This window comes from Macaca mulatta, chromosome 2 (assembly GCF_049350105.2).
Source record: "Macaca mulatta isolate MMU2019108-1 chromosome 2, T2T-MMU8v2.0, whole genome shotgun sequence".
In the NCBI taxonomy this organism is placed as follows: Eukaryota; Metazoa; Chordata; class Mammalia; order Primates; family Cercopithecidae; genus Macaca; species Macaca mulatta.
Genome location: NC_133407.1, coordinates 91648448 through 91662255, shown reverse-complemented (window position 1 = coordinate 91662255; position 13808 = coordinate 91648448).

The window sequence follows — 13808 nt, the reverse complement described above, 5'->3', positions numbered from 1 at the left end:
AATCTAAACATCACACCTTCCCACTTCACTTCCTCCCCCAAGCAGATTATTTCCTGGTTCATTGTGCCAGACACTCTCATTAATGCCATAAATTTCCTTTCCCCATGGTCTTTCTATTGCTCCTGTCCAAGCAACTTTCATCCTCCAACATCTACCTTCCCTGCACATGCACTCAGGCTACTAAGTGCTGCCAAAAGAGGCCACCAACTTCACAGGTAGTACCACGATGAATAAATGGTCGCCAATCTCAAATGGGCTCTCGATGATGCTCAGTCAAAAGACCACCTTCCCCATGTTGGCTCACTCTCCTCTTCTTTGCAACCGCTTTCTTTTCTCAGTTTTCTCAAAGTCCCACTTCCCCTTACACTCTCAGCAGATGACCTTTCCTCTTGCACCAGAAAAAAAAAGAGAAATTATCAGGTAAGAACTATGCCAGCCTCCTACCACCAAACCTACTGCCTAATCTTTCCTTTCACCTCCCTAGGATCTCCTTTCCTCCTGCCTTACCAGATATCTCAGCCCATCAAGTACTCCTTTTTTAATCTCTATCTTCAACCTCTCCCTCTCTACTGCCCCTTCTGCTCAGTGTTTAATATATGGAAGCCTTTCCCCACAAACTGTCCATTGACTAGCTCCTCCATGTGCTGTTAAATCTACCTACCTCTTTTCCCCTCTCCGCTGCCAAATTTCTTGAAGTTGCCTCCCTTCCATCACTTCCCATCTTCCTCAGCCTGAACTGGCTTCTGTCCCAGAAGGCACCTCGAAATCAAGTCCAAAATTGAACCCATCTTCTGTATCAAACCCGTTTCTCCTATCAGTCCTCCCCGTTTCAGCAAACAGCAGCAATACCCCATTGGTTAATCCAGAAATAGGATTTATGCTTCACTCCTTCTTTCCACTTCCCAAAACATTCAGTTGATTCACCAAGTCTTGTTAATTCTGTCACCTCAATATCGTCCAGTTTTTTTCATCCATCGCCATTGCTACTGGCCTAGCCGTGTGATCACCGTCTCTCACTTGGATGATGGGAACAACTTTCTGACTGGTTTTCCCTGCATTTGTGTCTGTTTTTCTCAACCATTTTTTCCACTATCGCCCCCTATGGAGCATGTTAGATTTTTTTCCCCAAATTGTTCCTTCCCCCACCATAAAATTTTAATACCACAAATGTACCATATATCTGCTCATGTATGTATATCTATCCTTTGTTCATAAGAGAGTAAGGTCTTTTTGTCCCCCAAGAACCAGTTTTTGTCCCCTTCAAGTATAATATTGATTTCATTGAGAATGAATAATTTACACTCACTATCTTTAATTTGTTCTCTGCCGTGTAGCCAGCGTGATCTTTAAAAAGCAAATCTAATCATGTCATTTCCCCATTTAAAACACTTCAGTGACATCCCATGGTCCTTAGGATGAGATCCAAATCCTCACCGAGAGCTACAATACTGCAAATAATCTCATCCGCACTCTCACCCCACTCATGCCCTATATTTCAGGCTTCTCTAACAGGCTTTCACTTCAATTTTCTCTTGCCTCTTATTTTCTCTACTTGGAATGTAGTATTCTTCCCTTCCCTCCATGCATCCTCGGGTTACAGCTCACAGTCATTCCAGTAACCCTTGGGCTGCCTTGGGATCCCATAGGTTACTACAAGTGCCTTCTTCTTTCCCTCAACCAATATTGAACAAGTTTAAATATTGAACTTTTAAAACGTTAGCATAAGAATCAATATAAACACATATATTAGCTTTAATTAACACATTTTTCCCCCAAGAAACACTTTACAACTTAAAAAAGGAAAAAAAGTCAGTCCCATTTTATTTTACTTTTTTTTTTTGTCTTAGTCTCGCTCTGTCACTCAGGCTGCAGTTCAATGGCATTATCTCGGCTTACTGCAACTTCTGCCTCCCAGGTTCAAGCCACTCTTCTGCCTCAGCCTCCTGAGTAGCTGGAATTACAGGCATATGCTACTAGGCTCGGCTAATTTTTTGTATTTTTAGTAGAGACAGGGTTTCACCATGTTGGCCAGGCTGGCCTTGAACTCCTGACCTCAAGCAATCCACCTGCCTCATCCTCCCAAAGTGCTGAGATTACAGGGGTGAGCCACACGCTCCGCCAAAAGTGCCAATCCCATTTTTTATACATGATCCCAGCTGTGTTAAACAAAGCCTGGAGGAAATTTCTGAAATGTCTTTATGAACATTAGGATTATCAGTATTTATTGTATACTTTCCATATTTTTTATTCTAAGCTTTTCTTGTATTTATAGTAGTAGAAAAGAGAAAGTAAAGAAAAACCTACAACTGTCAAAAAACATCCTGTAGGCTATTTTTTAAGGTGAATATATCAACGTATATAAATCTAGGATCGTTTACTATCACCATGTACGAGACCCATCTGCTTCAATTCTCCTTATCCCTCTTTTACAAACTGGTTTGCTTAAGTAGGGGCTTTAGAGACAATATGTCCTTCTCCCAAATCCTTTGGCAGAATTATGAGGTGGTAATTAGATTGCATAGGGAAATCTAAAAAACAAAACAAACAAACAACAACATAAACCTAGGAATGAATTTATCCAAAGAAGTGAAAGAGCTCCAAAAGGGAACACTATACAACACTAATGAAAGAAATCGAAGAGGACACCAAAAAATGGAAAGGTAGATCTCCCATACTTGTGGATTGGAATAATCAACATTGTTAAAATGTCTATACTACCCAAAGGAATCTACAGATTCAATGCAATCCTTATCAAAATACCAATGACATTCTTCACAGAAATAGAAAAAAAAATTCTAACATGTATATGGAACTACAAAAGATCCCACATAGCTGCTAGTCTCTTCAACAAATTGTGCTGGGAAAACTGGACATCCATATGCAGAAGAATGAAACTAGATCCCCATCTTTCACTATATATAAAAATCAACTTAAAATGGATTAAAGATTAAATGTAAGACCTGAAACTATAAAACTATTAAAAGAAAACGTTGGGGAAATGATAGAGGACATTGGTCTGGGCAAAGAATTTTTGGGTAAGATCTCAAAAGCATAGGCAACAAAAGCATAGAAAGGCAAAAGGGATTTTGTTGAGCTAAAAAAGCTTCTGTAGAGCAAAGGAAGCAATTAAAAAAGTGAAGAGACAACTTACAGAATGGGAGAAAATATCTGCGAACTATCCACATGACAGAGTTTGGATATTTGTCCCCTGAGCTCTCAGGTTGAAATGTGATTCTCAGTGTTGGAGGTGGGGCCTGGTGGGAGGTGACTGGATCATGATGGCAAATTTCTCACGAATCATTTAGCACCATCCTGTTGGTGCTGTCCTCACACTGTTGCGGGATTTTTAAGGAATCAGAGAGACTGATGGGGTTCAGGAGGATATTTATTATTTAGGTGCACCAGCCCAGTCAGATTAACATCCAAAGGACTGAGCCCTGAACAAAGAGTTAAGTTACCCTTTAAGCATTTCATGGGTTGGGGGAGATCTGTGCAAGGGGAAGCATATTACAGAAGCAAGAAAAAAAGACAGTTATTCAATTGAGACATGCAGACATGCATTACATCATTCCTTACTTTTCAAGGAAAAACATGTTTTGTGACTTGAGTCTGTCTAGTGACCTTGCAGCTGCACAGCTAGGGAAACAGGGTCTTCACAATGCCTGGGAAGGGAGGAGAGATAAGGCTCACTAGCCACAGAAAAACAGGCAGTTAATTTTGAAAGGACTCCAGGTCTTTATCTTTCTCAGGGGGAATTGGGTTTTCTTACATACAGCTGAGTTTCTGCTTACACACTCTTTAATTTCTTTTAATTCCTGTTCCATTCCCCTCTTTGGTGCTTTTTAAAACAAAAGTGTTAATAGAAAGCACCACTATTTGCCACCTTCTCATGGAGCTGAGCTTCTGCTTCTACTGGCAGTGGCTGATATTTGGTTAATGCCATCAACTACGCAGTAGTGTGTTGGGTTACTATTGCCTTTATAGTTGACTGAACACTTCTAATAAACAGGGGTAAAAGGCAAGGGAGGATGAGGCAGATGCCAAGAATAAGCAAGAACCCACAAATGAGGGTTTTGAATCCTCCAAAGGTTGAGAACCTTCCTCCAAACAAGGAATCTGGGGACCACCTGGACCAAGTCTGAACTGGAACATGGGCCAACTTGCACATTCTAGTGTGATTTCCATGACAGCTCAGCCATTATCATTTCTAGGCAACAGTTGGTTAAATTTTCTACTTACTCTTCCTTCTGAGGCTAAGAGGTAATCTAAAGCCAATCTATTTTGATATATAATATTTCTCATTTGTGTTGCTTGTATTGCCAATAAATCTAGTGCCCTTGATGTTTCACTGGTTATAAATTCTAGGACTGCCTGCAACCTTATGATGCAGTTGAGCATATAGGTTGGGGTGTGGTACCCCCATGACCCATCTGCAATCAGTAGCTGGCCCAGAGTATTTAATGATTCTTTCAGGAGGCCATTCATTATCTTTCCAGGCTCCTATTGAGAGGCAAAGCCAGCTGGACTTCCTGGGTCGGGTAGGGACTTGGAGAACCTTTCTGCCTAGCTAAAGGTTTGTAAATGCACCAATCAGCACTCTATGTCTAGCTAGTCAGATAGGGGACTTGGAGAACTTTTTTGTTTAGCTAAAGGATTGTAAATGCACCAATCAGTGCTGTGTGTCTAGTTAAAGGTTTGTAAATGCACCAATCAGCACTCTTTAAAATGGACCAATTAACGCTCTGTAAAATGGACCAATCAGCAGGATGTGGGGAGGGCCAAATAAGAGAAAAAAGGCTGCCCACCCAAGCCAGCAGAGGCAACCCACTCTGGTCCCCTTCCATGCTATGGAAATTTTGTTCTTTTGCTCTTTGCAATAAATCTTACCGCTGCTCACTCTTTGGGTCTGCACTACCTTTATGAGCTGTAACACTCACCATGAAGGTCTGCAGCTTCACTCCTGAAGCCAACCAGACTATAAACCCACCAAGAGGAACTAACAGCTCCAGATATGCCACCTTTATGAGCTGTAACACTCACCGCGAAGGTCTGGGGCTTCACTCCTGAAGTCAGTGAGACCACGAACCCACCAGAAGGAAGAAACTCCGGACACCTCTGAACATTTGAAGGAACAAACTCCAGACACACCATCTTTAAGAATTGTAGGCCTGCCGTGGTGGCTCACGCCTGTAATCCCAGCACTCTGGGAGGCCGAGGCAGGCAGATCACGAGGTCAGGAGATTGAGACCATCCTGGCTAACGTGGTGAAACCTCCTCTCCACTAAAAATACAAAAAATTAGCTGGGCATGGTGGCAGGCACCTGTAATCCCAGCTAATCTGGAGTCTGAGGCGGGAGAATGACATGAATCTGGGAGGTGGAGCTTGCAGTGAGCCAAGATTACACCACTGCACTCACTCCAGCCTGGGCAACAGCGCGAGAATCTGTCTCAAAAAAAAAAAAAAAAAACAAAAACAAAAAACTGTAACACTCACCGTGAGGGTCCGCAACTTCATTCTGGAAGTCAGCAAAACCAAGAACCCACCAGAAGGAACCAATTCTGGACACACTATGTCCACATCCTTTTTGATATTTGTGTCTATTTTTGTGATTATATTTCTTCTAGTTCTTCTTTTATTTTCATCATAAACTTGATATCCTAAGAGTTCCCCTTGCTTTAGAGGAATTAGAAAGAAGGATGGTTTGATTGTTCCTAACACACATGCCTCATCCATTTAGCCAGCAGTTGCCAATATGCCCATGCTCTGCAGATCCAATATAGGCCAGAGGGTACCTTCCAAGCATTTGAAGCCTCTAGCTGATTACAAGTGTGGCTTAGAGTAGAGAATTGAGAAAAAGGGTTTGGATCTGTAAGTAGGAGTCGTTCTGAGTGTTTCTCCATTGAGTTTTGTTTTTAGTCTCATAATTCTGTTGCCCTAGGCAAGTTGTTTCTCCTACTGCCTCTGTGAAAGCCTTTCCCCATCAGGCAATACAGTACTTTCCAATTATGGAGGTTTATAACAACCAAGCACTGGCTGAGGCTGTTGGTTCACTGGCAGGGTTAGGCAAAGTGAAGTTATCTTGTGGCATTAATTCCTTTGCCTCCCATGGCCACTGGTCCCCCCATATTAGTTCTTCCACATACACAGCATGAGGAAATTCCTAAGCTGCCAGCTATGTTTTCAGCTACTTGAGCAAATCAGTTTTTGATTGATGGGGAAAGCTCAGGCACTGGCTGATCAAAATGCTTATAGAATGACTTATGGACCCGGAATTGCGGGGTTGGATGCATTTGAGTCCTTCTAGTCTTTTTGACAATTAGTAGTGGAACTCCAAATCCTGCCCCTTGTCTATCAACTCGTAATAGTGCTGTCTGTCCTGTAGACCAAAAATGTGGCTCTGGCTTTAAGATAGTAAAATTTAAAGGATTGCATGTCCTTGTCTTATAATTTGGTTTGGTTGACATACTACTTAGCAGAGCAGTCCTTCCTGAATATAAGTGTTCAAGCTGTGTTAGCTTAGACCACTGGATGTTACAGTCTGGGCATCCAATTTGTGGTTCTCCGTATGGATGTTTAGGACTGTTGCTGCTAAGCCTCTCTTGTGTCAAACTATTGCAGACTGCTTCTAGTTTTTTAGGATTATGAACATACATGGCATGGCAGGCATCAAAGTACAAGGAAATAGGCCCTTTATAGGTGGGAGGGGCTTCTTTGGTTGGAGCTATAAGCTCTCCTTTTTTTCCCTCTGATTTAATATGTATTTCAAACCAGAATTCATAGAGTAAGAGCTTAGGGTCATAACGTACATATAGCTAATTATTATCTGGGTCACAGACTGAATAGGTGGTCTGGTTGTATCAGCGTGTTCCTAACTTGGTTCCTGTACATTCATAGTAGGAATGGTACAGTAGAGTTTTAACTGTGGTATTCCTTACCCAGGTAGTGCGTACACACTATGGGCATCCTTCTAGAGATTTCTCCCCTTTTGGTATAGGCAGAAATGGTAAGAACATTAGTGTATGTAATAGAAACATGCTTACACTACTCATGGGCATGGCAAACCTTCCTCTGGGCATAGACATTTGCAGCTTTTGCAGTAATAACGTAACAATAGAACAATCCGTATGGACAGAATTATAACTAGACTTATGAATTGTATCCACATTTACTTATCCAGAGATGGTCCTCTTAGCTTTGGCAGTGCGTAGACTAGTCAGCTTCCAGGATGTGACTAGAGCAGAGCTTGCAGGATCCTCAAGCTTCAGCCATGCATAGACTGATCAGCTTCCAGTGTGGTCAGAGCAGGGCAGTTGTCCTTCTTACTGGTTGTTGGGTTTCGCTGTAGGACTATTCAGGTGGGACAATCTGGATCTTGTTGGCTAATCCACTGGTCGTTGTCAGGAGTCACTGTTGCCACTGGTTTCAGCCGGCTATGGTGAATCTAAGGTGTGACACCTGCAACTTTAACAGCAGCGGGAGTAGACATGATCACATTATGGGGCCCATCCCATAAGGGCCCTAGGGTTGTTGGATTCTACCTTTTAAACCAGATAGAGTCCCCTGGCTTATGTGGATACACTGGGTCTGTTAGACTTGTACGTATCCTTTCCCTTACCCAGCCTTGCACCTCCTGCATTGCCACTCCCAAAGCCTGCATCTATTTTATAAGGGTTAGCTCTCCTAACTCCTCTAAATCCCCTCTAATTTGATTAATGATTGGGGTGGTCTTCTGAGCAATATTTCATAGGGCGAATACCCAGTTTGTTTTGTAGATGTACACCTGACCTGGAGGAGGACCATGGGCAAGACCTGATCCCATCCACCTTCCCTGAACTCTGGTCGGCAGGCTGTGTGCAGTTTCCATTTGATCTTTAAAAGTTGAGGCCGGGCACAGTGGCTCACACGTTTAATCCTAGCACTTTGGGAGGCTGAGGTGGGCAGATCACAAAGTCAGAAGATCAAGACCATCCTGGCTGACATGGTGTGAAACCCCGTCTCTGCAAAAAAACACAAAAAATTAGCTGGGCGTGGTGGCGGGCGCCTGTAGTCCCAGCCACTAGGAAGGTTGAAGGAGGAGAATGGCGTGAATCGGGAGGCAGAGCTTGAGGTGAGCCGAGATGGTGCCACTGCACTCCAGCCTGGGCAACAGAGTGAGACTCCGTCTCAAAAAATAATAATAAATAAATAAATAAATAAATAAATAAATAAATATAAGTTGAGTCAGCTGTTGTACTATTTCTGCCACAAATGCAGGACCCTTGTCTGATCCTAGGGTTAAAGGCAATCCAAACCTTGGTATGATGTCTTTTAGTAGCATCTTTGTCACCTCTCATGCCTTTTCAGTCCTGATGGGAAAGGCCTCCACCCACCCTGAGAAGGTGCGAACACACACTAGCATATACCGGTAACCTCCTGCTTGAGACAACTCAGTAAAGTCTACAAGGAGGTTCTCACAAGGCACAGCTCCTATTTCCTGAATTCCTGGGGGTCGAGTAGATCCTTGTTTTGGATTATTCCAGGCACAGGACAGACGTTGTTTGCAAACAGCACAGGTGATGGCATAAAGCCAAGGCACATAGAAGTGTCCGACCTATCAATGTCTCTAGGGCTGTCCTTCCAATGTGTATTCCTGGATGGATCTGCTTCACAAACCTTGGGGCTATTGTCTCTGGGATGGCTAGCCTTCCGTCAGAGAACAGCCACCATCCACCTTTAATGTATTTCCCCGTTTCCTGACCAAACCAAGCTTTTTCACTTGAATAGTAATTGGGTAACTCTGGCAAAGGGAGCTCCATAAGGAGAGGCATTACTAGAGTTCTTTCTTCAGGTAAAGCCTTGCTCATTGCTGCCCGCTGAGCCTCTAGGCCTGCCTTTCTATCGCCCTGTGCCTCATAGCTTTTCCCAATTTGTTGACCTTTTCAATGAATGACAGCCACCTTTTCCGGAACCCATATGCCATCTAATAATGGTAAAATTTCCTCTTTATTTTTTTGCTTTTTTTCAGGGGTTTATTAGTCAAAATATATATGTAGCAGAATCCATACATGCAGAAATTACTTGTTCCTTTTTGACAAGTACAAAAAAAAGGGATGGAATATTACTTCCACCCGCACTCTTTTTTTTTTTATTATTATACTTTAAGTTCTAGGGTACATGTACACAACGTGCAGGTTTGATACATAGGTATACATGTACCATGTTGGTTTGCTGCACCCATCAACTCATCATTAACATTAGATATTTCTCCCAATGCAATCCCTCCCACAGCCCCACAGCGCCCGACAGGCCCTGGTGTGTGATGTTCCCCACCCTGTGTCCAAGTGATCTCATTGTTCAACTCCTACCTATGAGTGAGAACATGCGGTGTTTGGTTTTCTGTTCTTGCGATAGTTTGCTCAGAATGATGGTTTCCAGCTTCATCCATGTCCCTGCAAAGGAGGTGAATTCATCCTTTTTTATGGCTGCGTAGTATTCCATGGTGTATATGTGCCACATTTTCTTAATCCAGTCTCTATCAGTGATGGACATTTGGGACATTTGGGTTGGTTCCAAGTCTTTGCTATTGTGAATAGTGACACAATAAACATACGTGTGCATGTGTCTTTATAGTAGCATGATTTATAATCCTCTGGGTATATGGCCAGTAATGGGATTGCTGTGTCAAATGGTATTTCTAGTTCTAGATCCTTGAGGAATCTTCCACAATGGTTGAACTAATTTACACTCCCACCAACAGTGTAAAAGTGTTCCTATTTCTCCACATCCTCTCCAGCATCTGTTGCTTCCTGAATTTTTAATGATTGCCATTCTAACTGGAGTGAGATGGTATCTCATTGTGGTTTTGATTTGCATTTCTCTGATGACCAGTGATGATGAGCATTTTTTCATGTGTCTGTTCGCTGCATAGATGTCTTCTTTTGAGAAATGTCTGTTCATATCCTTTGCCCACTTTTTGATGGGGTTGTTTGTTTTTTTCTTATAAATTTGTTTGAGTTCTTTGTAGATTCTGGATATTAGCCCTTTGTCAGATGGGTAGATGGCAAAAATTTTCTCCCATTCTGTAGGTTGCCTGTTCACTCTGATGGCAGTTTCTTTTGCCATGCAGAAGTTCTTTAGTTAAATTAGATCCCATTTGTCAATTTTGGCTTTTGTTGCCATTGCTTTTGGTGTTTTAGTCATGAAGTCCTTGCCCATGTCTATGATTTGAATGGTATTACCTAGGTTTTCTTCTAGGGTTTTTATGGTTTTAGGTCTATCATTTAAGTCTTTAATCTATCTTGAATTACTTTTTGTATAAGGTGTAAGGAATGGATCCTGTTTCAGCTTTCTACATATGGCCAGCCAGTTTTCCCAGCACCATTTATTAAATAGGGAATCCTTTCCCCATTTCTTGTTTTTCTCAGGTTTGTCAAAGATCAGATGGTTATAGATGTGTGGTATTATTTCTGAGGCCTCTGTTCTGTTCCATTGCTCTATATATCTGTTTTGGTACCAGTAATATGCTGTTTTGATTACTGTAGCCTTGTAGTAGAGTTTGAAGTCAGGTAGTGTGATGCCTCCAGCTATGTTCTTTATGCTTAGGATTGTCTTGGCAATGTAGGATCTTATTTGGTTCCATATAAATTTTAAAGTAGTTTTTTTCTAATTCTGTGAAAGTCATTGGTAGCTTGATGGGGATGGCATTGAACCTATAAATTACCTTGGCAGTATGGCCATTTTCATGCCTTTGATATTGATTCTTCCTATCCATGAGCATGGAATATTCTTCCATTTGTTTGTGTCCTCTTTTATTTCGTTGAGCGGTGGTTTGTAGTTTTCCTTGAAGAGGTCCTTCACATCTCACATCCCTTGAAAGGTGGATTCCTAGGTATTTTATTCCCTTTGTAGCAATTGTGAATGGGAGTTCACTCATGATTTGGCTCTCTACTTGCCTATTAATGATGTATAAGAATGCTTGTGATTTTTGCACTTTGATTTTGTGTCCTGAGACTGCTGAAGTTGCTTGTCAGCTTAAGGAGAATTTGGGCCTAGACAATGGGGTTTTCTTTCTTTTTTTTTTTTTATTATACTTTAAGTTCTAGGGTACATGTGCACAACGTGCAGGTTTGTCACATATGTATACATGTGCCATGTTGGTGTGCTGCACCCATTAAACTCGTCATCTACATTAGGTATATCTCCTAATGCTATCCCTCGCCTCCCCCCACAATAGGACCTGGTGTGCGATGTTCCCCTTCCTGTGTCCAAGTGATCTCATTGTTCAATTCCCACCTATGAGTGAGAACATGTGGTATTTGGTTTTCTTGATAGTTTGCTCAGAACGATAGCTTCCAGCTGCATCCATGTCCCTACAAAGGACATGAACTCATTCTTTTTTATGGCTGCATAGTATTCCATGGTGTATATGTGCCACATTTTCTTAATCCAGTCTGTCACTGATGAACATTTGGGTTGATTCCAAGTCTTTGCTATTGTGAATAGTGCCACAATAAACATATGTATGCATGTGTCTTTATAGCAGCATGACTTATAATCCTTTGGGTATATCCCCAGTAATGGGATGACTGGGTCAACTGGTATTTCTAGTTCTAGATCCTTGAGAAATCGCCACACTGTTTTCCACAGTGGTTGAACTAGTTTACAGTCCTACCAACAGTGTAAAAGTGTTCCTATTTCTCCACATCCTCTCCAGCACTTGTTTCCTGATTTTTTAATGATTGCCATTCTAACTGGTGTGAGATGGTATCTCATTGTGGTTTTGATTTGCATTTCCCTGATGGCCAGTGATGATGAGCATTTTTTCATGTGTCTGTTGGCTGTATGAATGTCTTCTTTTGAGAAGTGTTTGTTCATATCCTTTGCCCACTTTTTGATGGGGTTGTTTGTTTTTTTCTTGTAAATTTGATTGAGTTCTTTATAGGTTCTGGATATTGGCCCTTTGTCAGATGGGTAGATTGCAAAAATTTTCTCCCATTCTGTAGGTTCTCTGTTCACTCTGATGGTAGTTTCTTTTGCTGTGCAGAAGCTCTTTAGTTTAATTAGATCCCATTTGTCAATTTTGGCTTTTGTTGTCATTGCTTTTGGTGTTTTAGAAATGAAGTCCTTGCCCATGCCTATGTCCTGAATGATATTACCTAGGTGTTCTTCTAGGGTTTTTATGGTTTCAGTCTAACATTTAAGTCTCTAATCCATCTTGAATTAATTTTTGTATAAGGAGTAAGGAAAGGATCCAGTTTCAGCTTTCTACTTATGGTTAGCCATTTTCCCAGCAGCATTTATTAAATAGGGAATCCTTTCCCCATTTCTTGTTTTTGTCAGGTTTTTCAAAGATCAGATGGCTGTAGATGTTTGGTATTATTTCTGAGGGCTCTGTTCTGTTCCATTTGTCTAGATCTCTGTTTTGGTACCAGTACCATGCTGTTTTGGTTACTGTATCCTTGTAGTATAGTTTGAAGTCAGGTAGCATGATGCCTCCAGCTTTGGTCTTTTGGCTTAGGATTGTCTTGGCAATGCGGGGTCTTTTTTGGTTCCATATGAACTTTAAAGCAGTTTTTTCCAATTCTGTGAAGAAAGTCATTGGTAGCTTAATGGGGATGGCATTGAATCTATAAATTACCTTGGGCAGTATGGCCATTTTCACAATATCGATTCTTCCTATCCATGAGCATGGTATGTTCTTCCATCTGTTTGTGTCCTCTTTTATTTCACTGAGAAGTGGTTTGTAGTTCTCCTTGAAGAGTCCCTTTACATCCCTTGTAAGTTGGATTCCTAGGTATTTTATTCTCTTTGAAGCTATTGTGAATGGGAGTTCATTCATGATTTGGCTCTCTGTTTGTCTGTTACTGGTGTATAAGAATGCTTGTGATTTTTGCACATTGATTTTGTATCCTGAGACTTTGCTGAAGTTGCTTATCAGCTTAAGGAGATTTTGGGCTGAGACAATGGGGTTTTCTAAATATACAATCATGTCATCTGCAAACAGGGACAGTTTGACTTCTTCTTTTCCTAAGCGAATACACTTGATTTCTTTCTCTTGCCTGATTGCCCTAGCCAGAACTTCCAACACTATGTTGAATAGGAGCGGTGAGAGAGGGCGTCCCTGTCTTGTGCCAGTTTTCAAAGGGAATGCTTCCAGTTTTTGCCCATTCAGTATGACATTGGCTGCAGGTTTGTCATAAACAGCTCTTATTATTTTGAGATACGTTCCATCAACACCGAATTTATTGAGAGTTTTTAGCATGAAGGGCTGTTGAATTTTGTCAAAGGCCTTTTCTGCATCTATTGAGATAATCATGTGGTTTTTGTCTTTGGTTCTGTTTGTATGCTGGATTACGTTTATTGATTTGCATATGTTGAACCAGCTTTGCATTCCAGGGATGAAGCCCACTTGATCATGGTGGATAAGCTTTTTGATGTGCTGGTGGATTCAGTTTGCCAGTATTTTATTGAGGATGTTTGCATCGGTGTTCATCAGGGATATCGGTCTAAAATTCTCTTTTTTTGTTGTGTCTCTGTCAGGCTTTGGTATCAGGATCATGTTGGCCTCATAAATTGAGTTAGGGAGGATTCCCTCTTTTTCTATTGATTGGAATAGTTTCAAAAGGAATAGTACCAAATCCTCCTTGTATCTCTGGTAGAATTCGGCTGTGAATCCGTCTGGTCCTGGACTTTTTTTGGTTGGTAGGGCGTTAATTATTGCCTCAATTTCAGAGCCTGCTATTGGTCTATTCAGGGATTCAACCTCTTCCTGGTTTAGTCTTGGGAGGGTGTAAGTGTCCAGGAAATTATCTATATCTTCTAGGTTTTC